Source organism: Lagenorhynchus albirostris, chromosome 9, assembly GCF_949774975.1.
Source record: "Lagenorhynchus albirostris chromosome 9, mLagAlb1.1, whole genome shotgun sequence".
NCBI classification, from domain to species: Eukaryota; Metazoa; Chordata; class Mammalia; order Artiodactyla; family Delphinidae; genus Lagenorhynchus; species Lagenorhynchus albirostris.
In genome coordinates this window covers 45402268-45424736 of record NC_083103.1, presented here as the reverse complement: position 1 = coordinate 45424736, position 22469 = coordinate 45402268, and the positions used below count along the sequence as shown (strand labels likewise).

The following is a 22469-nucleotide window of genomic DNA, read 5'->3' as shown; positions in this document are numbered from 1 at the left end:
TTCAAATTGCTGCTTCAGCCTTGGGTACTGGAGCATGTGAGATTTCATGTGCGCCCCTGAAGAGTCTCTATTTCCCAGAGCCTTCTCACTCTCCTGAAAGTAAGCCCTTCTGACCTTAAAAGCAAACATTCTGGGGGCTCATCTTTCCAGTGTAGGACTCCCGGGATGGTTAGCTCAATGCGGTACTTGGACCACTCACTCCTTGGGAAGAACCTTGGTAATTGTAATTATCCTCCCATTTGTGGGTTGCCCACCTGGCAATATGGGTCTTGACTACACTGAGTCTCCAGTCCCTATGCCTTTACTTGTTGTGGTTCCTTCTTTATATCTTTAGCTGTAGAAAATCTTTTCTGCTAGTCTTCTGATCTTTCTCATCAATAGTTCTGTAAATAGCTACAATTTTGGTGTGCCTGTGGGAGGAGGTGAACTCACAGTCTCCCTACTCTACCACCTTGGCCTGCATTCTTCCTAGTCACTTCATTCTTAAATTAATTTCCTACCTTGGCTTCTATGACCCCATTTTCTCCTTACACCTTTTCTCCTCTTACATCTATGACCCTTTCATCTCAATGTTTATAGGTTTTATTATTCTGCTCACCCCTTAAATGTCAGTATTTCTCAGGTTTTTTTCCCCATCCTTAGATCTCCTCTCTTATAGTACCTACTTTCCTTAGGCTGGCTCAACCATTTCTATGAGATAGAGTGCCACTGTATTTCCAGCCTAGACAACTCTCCTCAGCTCCAGCTGACTGGGCTCTTCCAATTTGTTGTAGAGACCTCAAACTCAATATATCTTAAACTGAATTATCTCCACCCCTCACATATACCTTCACGCCTGACACTCTTCCGTACTATCTTGGTAAAGCATCTATTCAGTCGACTAGCCAGAAACCTTTTCTATCGCATCATACTCTCACATTCAGTCAGATATCAAGTTGATGCTTCCAGTGTTATCCTGCTTCCATTTATCCATCCAACAAATATCTTTAGTTGAACTAGGTACATTGCACTGGGGGCTCTGAATTAAACAGTTATATAATCATTGCCCTCTTTTTTTTTTTTTTTTTGGTGGTACGCGGGCCTCTCACTGTTGTGGCCTCTCCCGTTGCGGAGCACAGGCTCCGGACGCGCAGGCTCAGCGGCCATGACTCATGGGCCCAGCCACTCCGCGGCATGTGGGACCCTCCCGGACCGGGGCACGAACCCGTGTCCCCTGCATCGGCAGGCGGACTCTCAACCACTGCGCCACCAGGGAAGCCCATCATTGCCCTCTTGAAGCTGAATCAAATACTGTTAATTCTGTCTTTATCACATTTGTCATCTCTTCCCTCTTCTTCATATTTACTACCTTTGTTTGGGCTTTCACCACAGGTATAACTTCTTTACTCCAACCAATTTCTGAGCCTTTGGGGAGTTTTGTATCAGAACTCAGAATGCTTCTCTGTTTTCCCCCATCTTCCTAATTTCAGCTTTCTCATGTCTGAAAAATCAGTTAACACTTGTTCATGTGCTGTCTTTTAAAATTTTGTGCTAACATTTCTTTACCTGTTTTCTTTGTCCTTGTAGAATTGTGTTTATCTTTTAAAAATCCCTCTACTATCCCTTTTAGTTGAGTTTCAGAAGGGAAATGGAAATGTGTGGAGATAAGTGACCAGGCGCCCCAAATCAAGTCATTCTAGAGTTTATAATTTCTAGAAGTTTCTCTATGCCACCATTTTTAGAATACTTTAATATCTCTTCCTTCACATTTCCTAGCTATGTGATTTTCCAGCAAGAAAATTCGAAATAGCCTCTAGTTCATTCCTTAAAAAAAATTATTAGTATCTTATATAGTCATCTAGTCACCGAGGAAATAGTAAATAAAATTCAGTAAGTAGGTAGATGTATTAGGACTGTATAGCAACCATGTACAACTCATTAGGCAACAACATGCAAATATTAGTGACATACCTTGGGCCTTAAATCTCAGGTGGAAATTAGGTCTAATTTTTTATTTTGGAACACTAAAGCCTACCTGCCAAATGATTGGCGTGACAGCCTATCAGAAAATTCTTTCTGATCTTAATTAAATATTTTAGAGAACTATGAATGTTTCTTCTACAAAACTTTTGGAATGAACACACACAAACACACATACACACACAGAGCCATGATATTTTTGAAAGGATACGAGAGTTAACCTTGAAAATGAACAATCAACCAAGTATTTACTTAATTCCTATTCCTTAGGGGAAAACAAATCACACCACTGGCCGGAATTCTCTGAAAAAAAAAAATCAGACCTTTTCTTTCTAGGTGCAGTTTTCCTAAATAACACACAAACATACAAAATAGAATTCAGCTAGCTGAGAAAAGGCAGTAAGGGCTGTAGAAACTGAAAAGGTGCTGGACATGAGGAGAGAAGTGGCAAGGTTACTGGAAAAAAGAGAGGAATCCTTGTCGGAGAAGACACATCAGGAATAATTTTTTTTTTTTTTTAATGAAAAGACAGGCAGAATGGGGATGGAGAAAGAATATATTCTAAGTTGGGCAACTAAGCTTTGTACAGGAGTAGGGGAGGAAGGTACAGAAGGGAAAGGCAAAAGCAGGCCAAGCTCCTGACACAGAGAGGAGTTATCAGTTTTGAGTGTAGTTTATAAGACCCAACATGGACACTCTGGGCACTAGTATAAGCACACATATGCCTTAGTAGATACCTAGTCTGTCTTTCAGGGCATACACATAAAGGAATTTTGTGATCAGGCTACCGATGATTAGACTCTCCTCCACTAGATAAGGTTTTTATTCCTTTATATGCGAAAAAAGACATCATCTAAGAGTTCCTTACCATTTTACCTTTTTATCCCTGAGATTTTAGTGCTGTATAGAAAAGTTGTCCTTCAAAGCACTGGTTTGAAAAGACTAGCTGCAGAAGAAGGCCTATTTTCTGAAACAAAATTGATTGGCTAGTAGAGAGTGAGTTTGGTTGTGGTACTCAGTGCCTTTATTTCAGAATGGTAAGTGTCAGGTAAGTGGCACCCCAGTCAGGGAAGTATAAAGTGGAGAAAGGCCACGTCTTTCTAATGTTTTGGTGTTCTGTCAGGGCTCCACAACTGCTCCCTCCCTTAATCCTCCCACTCATTGTGTACACTGCCACACTTCCTTCTTTCTCTTCTTCAGCTTGCCTCTCCTCTCTTCTTAGTCTATTTGCCTATGATACCATTTCAGAAAATTGAGGTCCCTGGACCAGCAGTAGTAGTGTGACCTGAGAACCTGTTAAATATGCAAATTCACAGGCTCCACTCCAGACCCACTGAATTAGAAATCTAGGTGTGGGGATCAGCAATCTGTGTGTTAACAAGCTCTCCGGTTATCCCAATACATGCTAAACTTTGAGAATCACTGGCCTACAGTGTACAACTATCCTTTCTGATACAACCGTGAACCATTCTAGAAAAATAGGGCTATATTTGACTTGATTTTAGATTTAGGTGAATGTGTGAACGATTTTGTGTTATTCAAATTACTCTACATTTGCTTAAAGTAACCGGCACCAAATACTTTAGACTAAAATCTAAATGCTTAGAAGAAATAAGTTTATGTTATTTAGTTTATACTTACATGTTTTCATTTTTTCAGCCAATAAATATGGGCCTACAAAGTGAAAACTTGCATACGGTCCCTACATGACAGGGCTTACAAGGTAATGGAACCAGCAGAGAGGCCTAACAAGATGTAATGAAAATCAATGTGTTCAACATGCCACAGGAGAAAGTGAAGTAGAAAAAGTTGTTATGGGAGCATAGACGAGGGAGTGATTCCACCAGAGCAATCAGAAAAGGCTTTATGAATGAGGGGCATCTGAGCTGAACTGGAAGATGAATAGGCTCTTTGGATTAATTTCTCTTCCTTACATCTCTAATTTTTTCCTCTTATATGCCAGTTAGTGGCTATTTTGCATATGGTTTTAGATACAGTGTTTAAAAAATATATAAAGGTTAAACATGGCGATATATATATATTCTGTATGGGAAATGAGGCCCAGTGATTTTGGTTTTAAGAAAAGCATTATTATTTGCCTCAAGACAAGTTTCCAATATTGAGCTAGTTTATGTTTATTTAAACTTTCCTTTAAATAAATCTGAAGAAATGTTTTTATGGTTATAGACCAAAACCTATTTTATTGTTTAAAGACTATGTGTAGTATATTGGAAAAAGCACAGGACAGAACAACATTAAGACCACATTCTTATTCACGGTGTGTCACTATATGGTGCTGTGGTCTTGAGGAAATTACTTCACCTCTCTGGACCTTAGTTTCTTCATCTAGAAAAGTTTGGACTCAGTGATCTCTGAGGACCTTTATTTTTATTTCTTCTTTGTCAAAACCCTTTTGAATTCCATTTATAATTTCAATTGGTTCAATTATTAAAATATTCATCAAGAGGGGAATGCCTCTTTTTCTGGCTATCTAGGCAAATATCCTCTACAAATACTTTGGCTACAAAAGTAGATTCCAGAAGCTAGTCGCATGAAGTTTACAGAACACAATGTTAGGCTCAAAACGTGTTCATCACAGACCACATTAGGAAAGAGTGTCCTTAAAATTACATTACTTCATCTCTAACAAGAAGTGTCTCAAGAGGCCATGGCAGTGGTCAAAACCTTGGCTGAATGACTTTCTGTTGTATAATTGACAGAAAAGTCACTCCTCAAACTGTAAAACCTGCTCTGAAACATACCCTAATTAAACAACAACAATAACACAGATAAGGCCAGAAATGAATTTCATAACGGAGAGCATAAGAGATTTAAATCAAGTGGAAGATTTTTTGCTACAGTGAGACTCTACGAAAACATGGTTAGAATATTTCAGTCCAAATATAATTCTTAGTGCACAGAAAAATAATGACAACTGTTTACTATGGTTGTGAAATTTTGAACCTTTCAAAAAGTTGAGTAACCTTAAAGAATGAAAAGATATATAAAAAGGAACATGTCTTCTTGACTCTAAAGTAGGTTGTAGACCATTTTCTAGCCTGGCTCCTCCTGGTGCATGGCGGTCATGTTCTGAACTGCAGGAGGGGGGATTTAGTAGTGACCTTTTGGAATGAACCACGTTACTGGCCAAGTGTCTGTACCTAATTGATTTTCCTCACCCTTTTAAAAGTGCATCTCTAATTCCTGGCCCTAAACACCTGCTTAAAGTTCAGCCAATTTCTGCGGTGAGATCCAAGTTAAGTGAATTTCACTGAAGTGTGAAGTGTGAGGCAGACACAGAGTTCATTATCCTGACTGTGGTGATGGTTTCATAGGTGTATACACATGTTAAAAAGGTTATCAAGTTGTACACTTGAAATATGTCCAGTTTATTATATGTTAAAAGTTCAGTTTAAAATGTTACAAAAAACTACTATCAGTGCTATGGTGAAGAGTATATAAGAGATGAGTATAGGGGCCATTCTGACCTGAGAAATACAGGAAAGATAAAAGTTGAGCTGAGGCTTGAATGATATGTTCACCAGTTATGGGGGAAATTGAAGGATAGTGGGCATTACAGGACAAAAAAACTGAACAAAGGTACAAAGGCAAAACATAGTTTTGTCATTGTACTGTAAAGAATGTGGCTGAGTGGAATTTAAACTAGTAAGATGACATGTGGTGATAAATACAAGGCTAGAAAGAAAGGCATGGCTTTGATGCCATTCTAAGATAACTTGACTTTACTTTGTAGGTAACTAAAGTTGAAAATTTTATACACATCTGAATTTGCTTCCTTGTAAAACCCCACTTAAATTACAGTAAAGATATTATTTTCTCAATGCAATCCCTAGCAAAATTCCAATGGCACTTTTCACAGAAATAAAACAAAAAAATCCTAAAATTTCTATGGAACCACAAAAGACCCTGAATAGCCAAAGTAATCTTGAGAAGGAAGAACAAAGCTGGAGGTATCATGTTCCCTGGTTTGCAGAACACCAGACCCAGCTGAAGGTAGGTGTACCATACTGAAAATGAGCGAAATTAAGTAAAATATTACATACCGAACGTTAGGACACCTAAACCTCTTACTCTATTGGGCTCCTAGAACTCTGGCAGCCAGGTTTCTACATTCCAGGGAGGAGACCAGATAATTTTCTGGGAAATATGACCAGCTCCATGCTCCCACAAAAAAAAAAAAAAAAAAAAAAAAGGAAAAAAAAGAAAATTAAAGCTATTGATACTGAGGGTTATCCTATAAACAGACAACCAAATATTACCATACATCTGAGCAAAGCTTCTAATATAAAAGACAAAGACCAAAAAAAAAACTGACTGAGAAAACTATGGAGAGACAGAAACCAAGCACCTCTCCCCCCCTCCCACACACACACGCTCTTTGTCAATATCCTCAGACAGATATGTGAAGGTATTACATTCATGAAACAAAACTAGAATACCAAAAACGAGAATATTCAGAGAATAAAAGTGTCTTTGGGTATGAAAACATATGATAGCTGAAATGTAAAATTTAATAGAAGGTTTGGAAGATAATGTTGAGGTAATCTCCCAGAGGGTAAGTCAAAAAGGCACAGAGACAAAATAGAAAATAAAATTAGAGTACTGGTCCAAGAAGGCCAACATCTGAAGAGTATAAATCCCAGAAGAACAAACTGAGGAAATGAAGGAAACGATATCAAAGAAAATAACTGAAGAAAATTCCCCGGAATTTAAGGACAGGAACTTCCAGATTAAAAAGGCCTATCAAGTATCCAGCACAACACATGCAAATAGCCCAATGACATCAGGGGACATCATTGTGAAATTTTAGAAGACTGGGGTCAAAGAGAAGATCTTACAAGCTTCCAAAGAGAAAAAACACAAGTTTCATGGGAAGGGTAAAGGAACGCAAGCATGGTTCAATTCGGGATATTTATCCATTTAATCCATTTTATCAACACAATAAGGGAGAGAAAACCATATTATTATAATAGGTGCTGAAAATCCATAAAAATATTTATCAGCCAATACATATAATAACCAAGTAAAACAGTAATACAAGAAAGCTAGTAAGATATAATAAGAAACATCCACTAAAGCCAAATAATAAATATTACCCTAAGTGACAAAACACTAACCATTTCGATCAGGAATGAGACATGGATGACTTCCATGAAATTTTTATTTAACACTGTCTTGGAGGTTCTGGCAAATAGAATAAGACATCGAAGTGAAACAAATAAATGGTGTAAACACTGGCAAAGAAGAAATAAAACTATCATTTTTGGGGACTTGTACTATTATATGCCTAGAAAACCCAAGCACTATAATAGCAAACAGAAATTAATAAGAGAATTTAGTAAAATGGATTGATATAAAATATACAAAATCAATAGCTTTAATTTATTTTTGGAAAAAGTAACTAGAATGGAAATGGGAAAAGCACTCCAGTCACAACAGCAATATGAACTATCAAATACTAGGGAATAATACATTTAAAAAAGCAAAAAACTTACAAGAAGTAAACTTTAGAAGCTAATTAAATGGCATAAAACAAACCAGTTATTGGTTGGGAAGACTTAACATAATAAAATATTAACTTTCCCCAAATTGACATAAAAATTAAATGCAATTTCAATTGGGTTTTCATTCTCAGTTCTAATGGAATATTTTGGGGAATTGAATATTATTATCTTAATGTTTATATGAAAGAATCAATAGCCAGGAATGGCTAAAAAAATACAGAAAAGAATATCACTGTAGGATAATTTGTTTTACCAGAACATAATAAAGCCCCTTAAATCAATATGGTATTGGTTAAGATATATATAAATATCCATGGATTAGAATAACAAATCCAGAAATAAGTTACAGTATATATGAGAATTCAATATATGACAAACGTGGTAATTCAATTCAACAGTAAAGCAACGAATTATTTAGTAATTTGTGCTGATATCAACTGGCTATCCTTTTGGAAGAAAATAAAATTGGACACTTATGATATACTACGTAATTATAAAAATAAATTCCAGATGGAATAAGAATCTTGCAAGAACATTTAGACAAGACGTATATCTTAGGAATGAAAAAAAGGGTCTTAATTAGAATGAAAATACAGAGGCTATTAAAAAAAAAAGAACAGCCAAAATCTGAACAAAAAATTAAGTTTTTCTATGGCAAAAGATAAAATACAAAGCCAACAGATGAATAAATGTATTTGGGAAAAAAACTGAAAGGGCAATATGTACATTAAACAAAGTGTTCATACAAAGTGGCTAGAAAAAGTCAAATAACCCAAAAGAAAAGTGGGCAAGAAGTATGCATAAGCAAGTCACAGAAGAACAACTCCAGAAAGGTCAAACAAACATCTAAATTGATGCTAAAATTCAGTAACAGTCAAAGAATTGCAAATTGAATGAACAATGAGATTAGCTGACTGACTGGCTGGCTGGTTGATTCATTTATTCCTGATTCACACATTCAACAAATATTTACTGAAAATTTTCATGGGTCAAATACTGTTTAAGGTGCTGGGGATCAGAAGTTAACTAAACAAAATCCTTTATGTGTAATTTTTGCCATATCATTTTTGCCCATCTGTCAAAGAGCAAACATTGAAAAGAGCAACTGAACCTATCACTGGCAAAGATGTGGGGAAGGAGATACCCTCAATAAATTGGCAGAAAGGAGATACCCTCAATAAATTGGCAGAAACATGAAACATAACAGCCTTTCTGAAAAGCAATCTGGCAATACCTATTAAAACTACACACACACATATATATACAAATATATAGCCTTACATATACCACACACACACACACACACACACACACACACACACACACACACACACACACTCTTTGAGCAAGCAATTCCATTCCTAGGCATCTAACTTACAGAAGTACAAAACTAACACAGTAAACAAAGACATATGTTGTTTACTGAAGCTTTGTGTTGGAAAAAAACTGTACAGAGAGTAAATTCCCATCAATAGGGAAATGCTTGAAAAAAACTGGGTTGCAGCCACACCATGAAATATTATACAGTAATTAAAAAGAATGTTTAGAACCCTGGTTCCCAAACTGTGAGATGAGTCATTCTGTAGTGCTACATCAAAATCACAGAAGTGACATGGTATATAATTCTAATGTTCAGGGGAAATACAGCATCTTTCAACATCTCTTGACCTTGCATGAACAACTAGCTGGAGGTAATGCACATTTTCAACATTAGATTGTGCTACATTACTATCAACAACATATCTTTGTGAAGCTGGGGTATTCAGTAGTTGTTGTGATTTAAAAGCAAGTACTATAATTAAAGCAAGATGGAACGGGATACGTAGGTAGTGCAAATCATGGTTTGAACAGCTATGAAGTACTTAACAGGAGCACACATTCCATTAGTAAACGATTGTAGTTATTTAAAAATGATATAACAGTATTAAGTTTTTCAATTTATGTGTATTTTTTTCAAATGGTTATTCACTTTCAAGGACATCAATACATATTAAGCTGGCTCTAATTACTTAAGAAGTGAAGCTGTTAGGTATTTCTTTTTGGCCCAGGGGGCACCAAGAAAAAATTGCTGAGATACTAAGGACTCTGAACTCAGGAGGTTTGGGAACCTCTTAAACTTGTAGTTCAAGAAGTCAAAAATAATAGAATAAAATTAAAAAGTTGACAAAAAGGAATAATACAAATAGAGGAAAAATTACAAAGGCAAAGGGTATTTCTTCTTAAAAAAGAAGAGAGAAGTCAATAATACACAAATTCCTAGGAAAAAAATACCAAAGAAAAATGAAAAATTTCAAGTCTATAATTAGAAATTTAAGATATTCCTACAAAGAAAACACTAAGTTCAGATGGCTTTACTAATGAGCTCTAACAAACTTTCAAGGAACATGCAATTTCAATCTAATATGCACTATATCAGAGAGACATACAGAGGAACACTCCCTACTTCATTTTCTGAAACTAAATGTGACCTTGTTCTAATACCAGTCAAGGACAATATAAAAAGGTATAGGCTAATTTCAATCATGAAAACAATCATGGGGAAAAAACCCTAACACATAAAGGCCAACAATGCATAAAATCAATTGATAGCTGCAGAAAAAGCATTTCATAAAATTCAATACTTATTAATGATAAAAACTCTTAAACTAGGAATAGAAGAGTACTTTTTAACCTGATATAGGACACTTATCAAAAACCTTTTAGCAAATACAAAGCTCAATAATGAAACTTTAAAAGTCCTATCACTTTTATTTAATGTTATACTATAAATTCTTGCCAGACAATAAGAAATAAAATGTATAAAATTTTTAAAATAAGGCAAAAAACATTACTATTACTGGATTATATGCTTGCCAACACGAAGTACTAAAAGGAATATGTAGACAAATTATAAGAATTAAGGAAGTTTGCAATATTAATGAATACATTTATATTTCTATATATCAGAAAAAAGCAATTAGAGTATGCAATTTTAAAAAGACACCATTTGTAATATAAACAACAGTAAAGACAAAAAAAAAAAAATAGGGCAACCAGAAATAGATCTAAAAAAAGATGTATAAAATCTTCACAGAGAAAATCATAAAATGTTATTAAAAGACATTAAAGGCCTATATATATTAAGAAATATACCATGTTTATGGATAGGAAGACTTGCAAAAATGTCAGTTCTTCCTTAAATTAGTCTATGGAGTCAATGTAATTTTAATCAAAGTGCCCATAGATTTTTTTATGGAATCCAACAAAGTGATTCTAAAATTATATAGAAAAACAAAGGGCAAAGAAGAGGCAAGATATTTCTTAAGAAGACATAGCATGGGGACTTGACTCATGGGTATTAAAATTTAATATAAACTTTAGTTAAGACTATGAGACGCTTTTGTGAAAACAGGCTAACAGATTAATGGAACAGAAATCCTGAATAGACCCATATACTTATAGAAATGTGGTGTGTGAAGAGGGGGCCACAGCAAATCACTGGAGAAAAGATATTTATAGAAATAAATCATTCTGTGGGCAACTGGTTATACATTTGGAAAAAAATAAACTGGCTCTACCTCATACAATCCACAAGAAATCAATTTCAGATAGATTAAAGGACTTAAATATGAAAGGCAAAATTATTAAACTTTTTAAGTGGATATGAACATATCTTTATGACCTCACTGAAGGGAAGTATTTCTTGCACAAGACATAAGAAGAGTACAAATCATAAAGGAAATGCTTACAAACTTATAGTCATCAAAATGTGCTAGAAAGACAAGGAAAAGACAACCACAATCTAGGAAGAGATACCTGCAACATGAAAGGATTGGTGTTCAGAACATATTAAGAACTCCTCCAAATCAAAGAGAAAAAGATAAACAATTCAGAAGAAAAAAGGGCTGAAGAAGCAAATAGGAATTTCCTTACACAGAAAACATGCAAAGCCAATAAACATGAAAAATTATTCCACTTTATTAGTTATCGGAGAAATGCAAATTATAACTACAATGATATACCCTTATATAAGACCAGACTGGCAGAATTTAAAAATTAAGAATTTTTTAATACCAAAAGTTGGCAAAGATGTGAAGTAAAAGAAACTCTCATACACTGCTGCAATAATGTAAATTTATAAAGATATTTTAGAAAATAATTTGTCATAATCTAGGAAAGTTGAAGTTGCACATACTCTTGACTCAGCAATTCCATTCCTATGTGTTTATTCAGGATAAATTCTTACACAAGTGCATCAGTGTATAAGAATGTTTATACAACATTGCTTGAGTTACGACACTGCTTTCATTGCTGGGGCAATGAAACGTCCAAATATCCTTCAACAGTAGAATGGACTCACACAGCAGTGAATAAATAAACCATAACTACATGTATCAACACAGGTGCTCATTATGAGCAGTTACTCAAAAAATACTTATTGTATCAATGAAAAAACAGGATGATTCCACTTACATGAAGGTCAAAGCAGTCAAAACTAAACTGAATTATAGTTTAAGAGTACACATATGGGGTAAACCACGAAGAAAAGCAAAGGAATGAATAACTTCAAATTCAGGAGAGTAGCTCTAAGGGAGAGGAAGAGTCAGAGAACAGTTGAGTGGAACTCCCAAGAACTTTAATATGAATGTTCTATCTCTTAAACTAGATGTTGGGTACATGTGTGCTTTATTACTACTCTTTAAACAATACATATGTCACAATTACCATATCACAAATAGAATTTCATGAATCACACAATGACTACTTGAAAACAAGGTCAAGTTGAGATGCATGATGGGTAATGATTCTCAAGATTTACACACTAGCTAAGTGTTCCACTAGTAAACACTAGCATTACATGTACAGTTCATATTTCTGCCTCAGCAAAAATACAAATTACTATTTATCATGGATTGTTCTCAAATAATCAGTATATAGAATGTCAACCCTACGATTATCAGCAGTCCATTAAATTTCCATCAAGTGTCCCTTAGAAATGTATAGTAAACACTCAATGAGATCTGATATAACTAGGTAAGAATTTTAAATTCCATTTTCAAAATCATTTTATTGTCCAGAATCTTCAGAAATTATTGTTGGTGTTTCTACACATTTAGACAGATGTAACTGAGACAAGTAAAATAAAACAAACTTGCAGAAAATGAAGATTGCTACTTAAGGATTTTCCTGACCTGTACCAGAACTTATTACAGGAAAAAAGCAATCTAAGGATGGAAATCTGGACTTGGTTCGTTGATCTGATTAGATTCAAAAGCATTAAAAATTGGTGGGGGGGTGTATGAAAAGGCAGAGGAGTTTTAGGGTAGTGAAAATACTCTGTATAATATCATTATGATGGATATACCTCATTAAACATTTGTCCAAACCCAATGAATGCACAGCGCCAAGAATGATGCAAACTGTGGACTTAAGGTGATTATGATGTGTCAGTGTAGGTTCATTAATTGTAACAATGTACCACTTTTGTGGGAAATGCTGATAATGAGGGAGGCTATGCATGTGTGGGGGCAAGGGATATATGGGAAATCTCTATACCTTTCTCTTAATTTTGCTGTGAACCTAAAACTGTTCTTAAAAAATAAAGTCTTGCGAGTCAGGTGTGGCCCACCTGGGTGGGCTGTGTGGGCTTCGGGGAAGAACACGCAGCCACTCAGGGGCAGGTTCTTGGTGGAGGAAAACAGGCAGGTCACCCACGGCACCCCTGCCACGCTGAGGACACTCAGGAGCCTGGCAACCCAGGAGCAGCCACCGCGCACCAGGAGCAGCACATATCTGAAAAAGAAGTCCCTCCTGCTGACAGAGAGATGGCAAACCCTACAAGCTGGCTTGGAGACTTTACCTACAAAGCGAGAAACCGTGCGGCTGACAGGGTCTTGGGGCTCCAGTCTGGTGTCAGGCCAGAGCCCCTGAGGTGGGAGAGCCGAGTTCAGGACACTGGACCACCAGAGACCTCCCTGCCCCACATAATATCAATTGGCGAGAGCTCTCCCAGAGATCTCTGTCTCAATGCTAACACCCAGCTCCACCCAATGGCCAGCAAACACCAGTGCTGGATGCCCCATGCCCAAAACTAGCAAGACAGGAACACAACCCCACCCATTAGCAGAGAGGCTGCCTAAAATCATACTAAGTTCACAGACACCCCAAAACACACCACTGGACACAGCCCGGCCCAACAGAAAGACAAGATCCAGCTCCACCCACCAGAACACAGGCACCAGTCCCCTCCACCAGGAAGCCTACACAGCCCACTGAACCAACCTCACCCACTCGGGGCAGACACCAAAAACAACGGGAATTACAAACCTGCAACCTGTGAAAAGGAGACCCCAAACACAGTAAGTTAACAAAATGAGAAGACAGAGGAATATGCAGCAGATGAAGGAGCAAGGTAAAACCCACCAGAACAAACAAATGAAGAGGAAATAGGCAGTCTACCTGAAAAACAATTCAGAGTAATGATAGTAAAGATGATCCAAAATCTTGGAAATAGAATGGAGAAAATATAAGAAATGTTTAAAAAGGACCTAGAAGAACTAAAGAGCAAAAAAGCAATGATGAACAACACAATAAATGAAATTAAAAATTCTCTAGAAGGAATCAATAGCAGAATAAATGAGGCAGAACGGATAAGCGACCTGGAAGATAAAATAGTGGAAATAACTACCACAGAGCAGAACAAAGAAAAAAGAATGAAAAGAATTGAGACCAGTATCAGAGACCACTGGGACAACATTAAATGCACCTACATTCAAATTATAGGGGTCCAAGAAGAAGAAGAGAAAAAGAAAGCATCTGAGAAGATATTTGAAGAGATTATAGTTGAAAACTTCCCTAACATGGGAAAGGAAATAGTCAATGAAGTCCAGGAAGCACAGACAGTCCCATACAGGATAAATCCAAGGAGAAACACACCAAAAAACATATTAATCAAACTATCAAAAATTAAATACAAAGAAAAAATATTAAAATCAGCAAGGGAAAAGCAACAAATAACATACAAGGGAAACCCCATAAGGTTATTAACAGCTGATCTTTCAGCAGAAACTCTACAAGCCAGAAGGGAGTGGCAGGACATATTTAAAGTGATGAAAGGGAAAAACCTACAACCAAGATTACTCTACCCAGCAAGGATCTCATTCAGATTTGACAGAGAAATTCAAACCTTTACAGACGAGAAAAAGCTAAGAGAATTCAGCACCACCAAACTAGCTTTACAGCAAATGCTAAAGGAACTTCTCTAGGCAGGGAACACAAGAGAAGGAAAAGACCTACAATAAGAAACCCAAAACAATTAAGAAAATGGTAATAGGAACATACATATCCATAATTACCTTAAATGTAAATGGATTAAACGCTCCAACCAAAAGACACAGACTGGCTGAATGGATACAAAAACAAGACCCATATATATGCTGTCTACAAGAGACCCATTTCAGACCTAGGGACACATACAGACTGACAGTGAGGGGATGGAAAAAGATATTCCATGCAAATGGAAATCAAAAGAAAGCTGGAATAGAAATTCTCATATCAGACAAAATAGACTTTAAAATAAAGACTATTACAAGAGGCAGAGAAGGACACTACATAATGATCAAGGGATCAATCCAAGAAGAAGATATTACAATTGTAAATATTTATGCACTCAACATAGGAGCACCTCAATACATAAGGCAAATGTTAACAGCCATAAAAGGGGAAATTGACAGTAACACAATCATAGTAGGGGACTTTAACACCCCACTTTCACCAATGGACAGATTATCCAAAATGAAAATAAATAAGGAAACACAAGCTTTAAATGATACATTAAACAAGATGGACTTAACTGATATTTATAGGACATTCCATCCAAAAACAACAGAATACACTTTCTTCTCAAGTGCTCACAGAACATTCTCCAGGATAGATCATATACTGGGTCACAAATCAAGCCTTGGTAAACTTAACAAAACTGAAATCGTATCAAATATCATTTCTGACCACAACGCTATGAAACTATATATCAATTACAGGAAAAAAACTGTAAAAAAACACACACACATGGAGGCTAAACAATACACTACTAAATAACCAAGAGATCACTGAAGAAATCAAAGAGGAAATCAAAAAATATCTAGAAACAAATGACAATTAAAACACGACGACCCAAAACCTATGCAATGAAGCAAAAGCAGTTCTAAGAGGGGAGTTTAAAGCAATACAATCCCACCTCAGGAAACAAGAAAAATCTCAAAAAAACAACCTAACCTTACACCTAAAGCAATTAGAGAAAGAAGAACAAACAAAACCCAAAGTTAGCAGAAGGAAAGAAATCATACAGATCAGATCAGAAATAAATGAAAAAGAAGTGAAGAAAACAAGAGCAAAGATCAATATAACTAAAAGCTGGTTCTTTGAGAAGATAAACAAAACTGATAAACCACTAGCCAGACTCATCAAGAAAAAAAGGAGAAGACTCAAATCAACAGAATTAGAAATGAAAAAGGAGAAGTAACAACTGACACTGCAAAAATACAAAGGATCATGAGATTACTACAAGCAACTATATGCCAACAAAATGGACAACCTGGAAGAAATGGACAAATTTTTAGAAAAGCACAACCTTCTGAGACTGAACCAGGAAGTAATAGAAAATATAAACAGACCAAGCACAAGCACTGAAATTGAGATTAAAAATCTTCCAACAAACAAAAGCCCAGGACCAGATGGATTCACAGGTAAATTCTATCAAACATTTAGAGAAGAGCTAACACCTATCCTTCTCAAACTCTTCCAAAATATAGCAGGGGGAGGAACATTCCCAAACTCATTCTACGAGGCCACCATCACCCTGATACCAAAACCAGACAGAGATACTACAAAAAAAGAAAATTACAGACCAATATCACTGATGAATATACATGCAAAAATCCTCAACAAAATACTAGCAAACAGGGCTTCCCTGGTGGTGCAGTGGTTTAGAGTCCGTCTGCCGATGCAGGGGACGCGGGTTCATGCCCCGGTCCGGGAAGATCCCACATGCCACAGAGCGGCTGGGCCCGTTAGCCATGGCCGCTGAGGCTGCGCGTCCAGAGCCTGTGCTCCGCAACGGGAGAGGCCACAACAGTGAGAGGCCCGCGTACCGCAAAAAAAAAAAAAAAAAAAAAAATACTAGCAAACAGAAACCAACAACACATTAAAAGGATCATACACCACGATCAAGTGGAGTTTATCTCAGGAATGCAAGGATTTTTCAATATACGCAAATCAATCAATATGATACAACATATTAACAAGCTGAAGGATGAAAACCATATGATCATCTCAACAGATGCAGAAAAAGCTTTTGACAAAATTCAACACCCATTTATGATAAAAACTCTCCAAAAAGTAGGCATAGAGGGAACTTACCTCAACATAATAAAGGCCATATATGACAAACCCACAGTCAACATCATTCTCAATGGTGAAAAACTGAAACCACTTCCTCTAAGATCAGAAACAAGACAAGGTTGCCCACTCTCACCCCTACTATTCAACATAGTTTTGGAAGTTTTACCCACAGCAATCAGAGAAGAAAAAGAAATAAAAGGAATCCAAACTGGAAAAGAATAAGTAAAATAGTCACTGTTTCCAGACGACATGATACTATACATAGAGAATCGTAAAGATGCTACCAGAAAACTACTAGAGCTAATCAATGAATTTGGTAAAGTAGCAGGATACAAAATTAATGCACAGAAATCTCTTGCATTCCTATACACTAATGACGAAAAATCTGAAAGAGAAATTAAGGAAACATTCCCATTTACCACCGCAACAAAAAGAATAAAATACCTAGGAATAAACCTACCTAAAGAGACAAAAGACCTGTATGCAGAAAACTATAAGACACTGATGAAAGAAATTAAAGGCAATACAAACAGACGGAGAGATATACCATGTTTTGGATTGGAAGCATCAACATTGTGAAAATGACTATACTACCCAATCTACAGATTCAATGCAATCCCTACCAAACTCCCAATGGCATTTTTCACATAACTAGAACAAAAATTTTCACAATCTGTATGGAAACACAAAAGACCCCGAATAGCCAAAGCAATTTTGAGAGAGAAAAATGGAGCTGGAGGAATCAGGCTCTGTGACTTCAGACTATACTACAAAGCTACAGTAATCAAGACAGTATGGTACTGGCACAAAAACAGAAATATAGATCAATGGAACAGGATAGAAAGCCCAGAGATAAACCCACGCACCTATGGTCACCTTATCTTTGATAAAGGAGGCAAGAATATGCAATGGAGAAAAGACAGCCTCTTCAATAAGTGGTACTGGGAAAACTGGACAGCTACATGTAAAGGTATGAAATTAGAACACTCCCTAACACCGTATACACAAATAAACTCAAAATGGATTAAAGACCTAAATGTAAGGCCAGAGACTACAAAACTCTTAGTGAAAATATACGCAGAACACTCTGTGATGTAAATCACAGCAAGATCCTTTTTGATCCACCTCCTAGAGAAATGGAAAGAAAAACAACAAAAAAAACAAATGGGACCTAATGAAACTTAAAAGCTTTTGCATAGCAAAGGAAACCATAAACAAGATGAAAAGACAACCCTCAGAATGGGAGAAAATATTTGCAAATGAAGCAACTGACAAAGGATTAATCTCCAAAATATACAAGCAGTACATGCAGCTCAATTTCAAAAAAAACAAACCACCCACTCCAAAAACGGGTGGAAGACCTAAATGGACATTTCTCCAAAGAAGATACACAGATTGCCAACAAACACACGGAAGGGTGCTCAACATCACTAATCATTAGAGAAATGCAAATCAAAACTACAGTGAGGTTATCACCTCACACTGGTCAGAATGGTCATCATCAAAAAATCTACAAAACAATAAATGCTGGAGAGGGTGTGGAGAAAAGGGAATCCTCTTGTGCTGTTGGTAGGAATGTAAATTGATACAGCCACTATGGAGATCAGTGTGGGGGTTCCTTAAAAAACTAAAAATAGAACTACCATATGACCCAGCAATCCCACTACTGGGCATATACCCTGAGAAAACCATAATTCAAAAAGAGTTATGTACCACAATGTTCACTGCAGCTCTATTTACAGTAGCCAGGACATGGAAGCAACCTAAGTGTCCGTCGACAGATGAATGGATAAAGATGATGTGGCACATATATACAATGGAATATTACTCAGCCATAAAGAGAAACGAAATTGAGTTATTTGCAGTGAGGTGGATGGGCCTAGAATCTGTCATCCAGAGGGAAGTAAGTCAGAAAGAGAAAAAGAAATACTGTATGCTAACACATATATATGGAATCTAAAAAAAAAAAAAAAAAGTGGTTTTGACGAACCTAGGGGCAGGGCAGGAATAAAGACGCAGACGTAGAGAATGGGCTTGAGGACACGGGGAGGGGGGATGGGTAAGCTGGGACGAAGTGAGAGAATAACACTGACATATACACACTACCAAACGTAAAATAGATAGCTAGTGGGAAGCAACTGCATGGCACAGGGAGATCAGCTCGGTGCTTTGTGACCACCTAGAGGGGTGGGATAGGGAGAGTGGGTGGGAGGCGCAAGAGGGAGAGGACACAGGGATATATGTATACATATAGCTGATTCACTTTGTTATACAGCAGAAACTAACACAACACTGTAAAGCAGTTATACTCCAATAAAGATGTTAAAAAAAATAAAGTCTTAAAGAAAAAATAAAGTTTTGATAAAAATAATTACTAAAACCAAAAAGCATTAATAAATCTTCTGCCAGTGGTTAATGAGAAACTGGTAGTCCACGGCACTCAAAAGCAAAACAGTTACCTAAATTAACACCTATAAACAACCGTAATCAGGTGCCTATGTAACCAAGTCAGTGTTGCCATACATATTTTAATTCAAATAAGAGGAACAATAAGCCTCGCCCACTGTATCAAAGTTCACTAGAGAATTTGAAGGAAGATCATAATAAGCTCAAGATGCTAAATTTCTATCACAAGGTTCAGCTAAGGGACCAGAAAGTTTCTATGACTACTCTAAAAGATAAATGAAATAAGATCCTGTAGCTGCAGGGTTCAGATGTGTAACTATCATAACAAAGTTTAACCCTTAGGTGACTGAATTACAGTACAAACTGAGGTCACAGCCTTACAGGGTCTCATGTTAAATGAGGGTATTGATGGGGAAGAAGAGTGGAGTGACTTTGCAGTATGTCAATTTAGCTAAGCTGGAACTACAGTCCCCAGAATTCCCTTCACTGTACAGTTCTGAGTTAGAGTTGCCAGAGATGTGGAAGGTGCAAGTGACGCAGTACACATGCTTATGTTCAGAAGTAAGTGTAGGGTTAGGTGCTCCATGCACATACTGTTACTGATCTGCTGGCTACCTTGTCAGTCAGGCCTGCAGCTCCTTCAGCTGGATTTCCTCTTTCAGGATCTTTGAATTTCTGAGCTAATGTATATGCAGCTCTGTGATGAAGAGAATTAACTTTTTCTGCAAGCAAACTTGAAGGCTTAAAGGCAGTTTGCTTGCAGAAAAAGTAGGGACGTGATGAGATATTTGTATACCCATGCTCACCACAGCATTATTTGCAATAGCCAAGGTAGAAGCAACCTAAAATGCTCATCAACAGAAGAATGGATAAGCAAAATGTGTTATACTCATACAGTATAATATTATTTGGCCTTAAAAAGGAAGGCAATTCTGACACATGCTACGACATGAATGACCTTAAGGATATCATGCTAAGTGAAATAACCCAGTCATGGAAAGACATATATTGTATGACTTCACTTATATGAAGTACTTAGAGTAGTCGAATTAATACAGATAGAAAGTAAAATGATAGTTGCCAGGGGCTGGGGTGGGAGGTAGGCAGAAATTGGGAGTTACTGCTTAACTGGTACAGAATTTCAGTTTGGGAAGATGGAAGAAGTTCTGGAGATGGATGGTGGTGATGTTTTTGCATAACAGTGTGAATGTACTTAATGCCACTGACCTGTACACTTAAAAAGGGTTAAAATGTTAAATTTAATGATGTGTATATTTTACCACAATAAAAAAAGTCCAACTAGAGCTCATTCATTCTTTGAGCACTTCCGTACTTCCTGAAATATAAAGCCTTTCTCATGTTTTATTTGCTCTAGTCCTGGCCCTAGTAATTTCTTCAAGGAGTCATTTCTTCCTTTTAATGGAGACTGGTATTTAGAAACCAAGATGTGGATACTAGGTGTGTTCATTGTTATACGGGGGTGTCTCTGCTGCCTGGCCCTCTCAATAAATACAGCTAGGAAATATATATATGCACCCTCCCCCCACATATTCACAGACATACACACACATTTCCACATATTTTTTCAATGTATATATGTTGAAAACCATGAGTTGGCATTATTAGCCCTAATTTATTCAAAACCATAAGACTCATGCTAGCTTCTCTTTTTCCATACTTATACTTTCTTCTTTTATCAGTGAAAAACCTGGCTACAATTATCCTCAATACCTTTACTTAATTTGGTCAGTCTTCTGACTATAAATAGTACTCTTATTCCACTGGGCCACCGATACCAATTCATCTACTCTCTGTGTGTTTGTAAGTATGGGATTCAGCCTCTGTCTGGCTACCATTACCCTGCCTGAGCCTGCCAAATGGTGCTTGGATGTGGGAGGAAGGAAGGAAAGAAGGAAGGGGAGAGAAAGGGGGAATTAAAAAATTTTTTTACTTGTTAGTTGGTTTTTGCTGGTAAAAAGAAATACTATTGAGTTTTGTAGATTGGTCTTACATTCAGTAATCTAAATGAATCATCTGAGTAGTTAATTTGTCAATGTGGCACTTTTTCCAGGCAGAGGATCATATCATCTGAAAATAATGACAGTTTTTTCTTTCTCTTCTAATCCTTGGATCTCATTTTCCCCTTGTAACATTTTTTAATTGAGAAAGAATTCACATGTAACATTGTATTAGTTTTAGGTATACAACATAATGATTTGACACATTGTTAACAGTAATGATAAAAGTAAGCATCTTTATCTTATTACAGTCTTAAAGTGAACACATAACATTTCTTCAATAACTATAAGGCTTGCTATAGGTCTTTGGTATGTAGGTTTTACCAAGTATGGAAGCTTTTCTCTAATAACAGTTTGCTAAGAACTTTTACACAAATACACATTGAATTTTATTAAATGCCTTCTCTGTACTGATTAAGATAATCATAATCTTTCTCCTTTAATCTATTAATGTGGTGAATTATACTGAAAGGATCCAGGGACCAATTCTACTATATCATGATGGTTTGGTTTTTTTTAATGCACTAATATAATCAATTAGCCAATATTTTATTTAAGAGTTCTGCACTTACCTTGATATGAAAAGTGGGACTAATTTTCCTTTCCTTCTACTGTATTTATTTGGTTTTGGAATCATATTTACACTAGCCTCCTAAGATGATATTAAAAATATAATGCTGATTGAAAAAGAAACAGAATATGTACTACACCATTTACATAAATTAAAAATACATGTGCACTAAATAATATGCAATTATGTTGTTTAAAATATGCAATTTTAAACAACATCTACATTGAAAATAATATATTAAACACATTAAAATAATTGAGGGAGATTGGGAGCATAATGGTAATAAAAATAAATGAATAGGGACTTCCTTGGTGGTCCAGTGGTTAAGACTCCACACTCCCAATGCAGGGGGCCCAGGTTCGATCTCTGGTCAGGGAACTAGATCCCACATGCCGCAACTAAAAGATCCCACGTGCCACAACTAAAGACCTGCGTGCTGCAACTAAGACCCAGTGCAGCCAAATAAATAACTATTAAAAAAGAAAGAAGAACTTTAAAAATAAATGAATAAAACAAGAATGGGACCTTGCATGGACCAAAGATGATATGGTGTTATGAACTAGAGAGGACCACGATTGCTCCTACTAAGCAAGGATGAAAAAAAGCGTCCTG

The 22469-nt window shown here is 36.4% G+C and overlaps 1 protein-coding gene across 2 annotated transcripts in view; it reads right to left on the bottom strand.

The window, feature by feature from the left end:
- The window catches only part of SBF2 (SET binding factor 2), a 457881-nt gene that overhangs the window by 127149 nt on the left and 308263 nt on the right, over positions 1–22469 (bottom strand). The gene's annotated exons all lie outside the window — the stretch shown is intronic.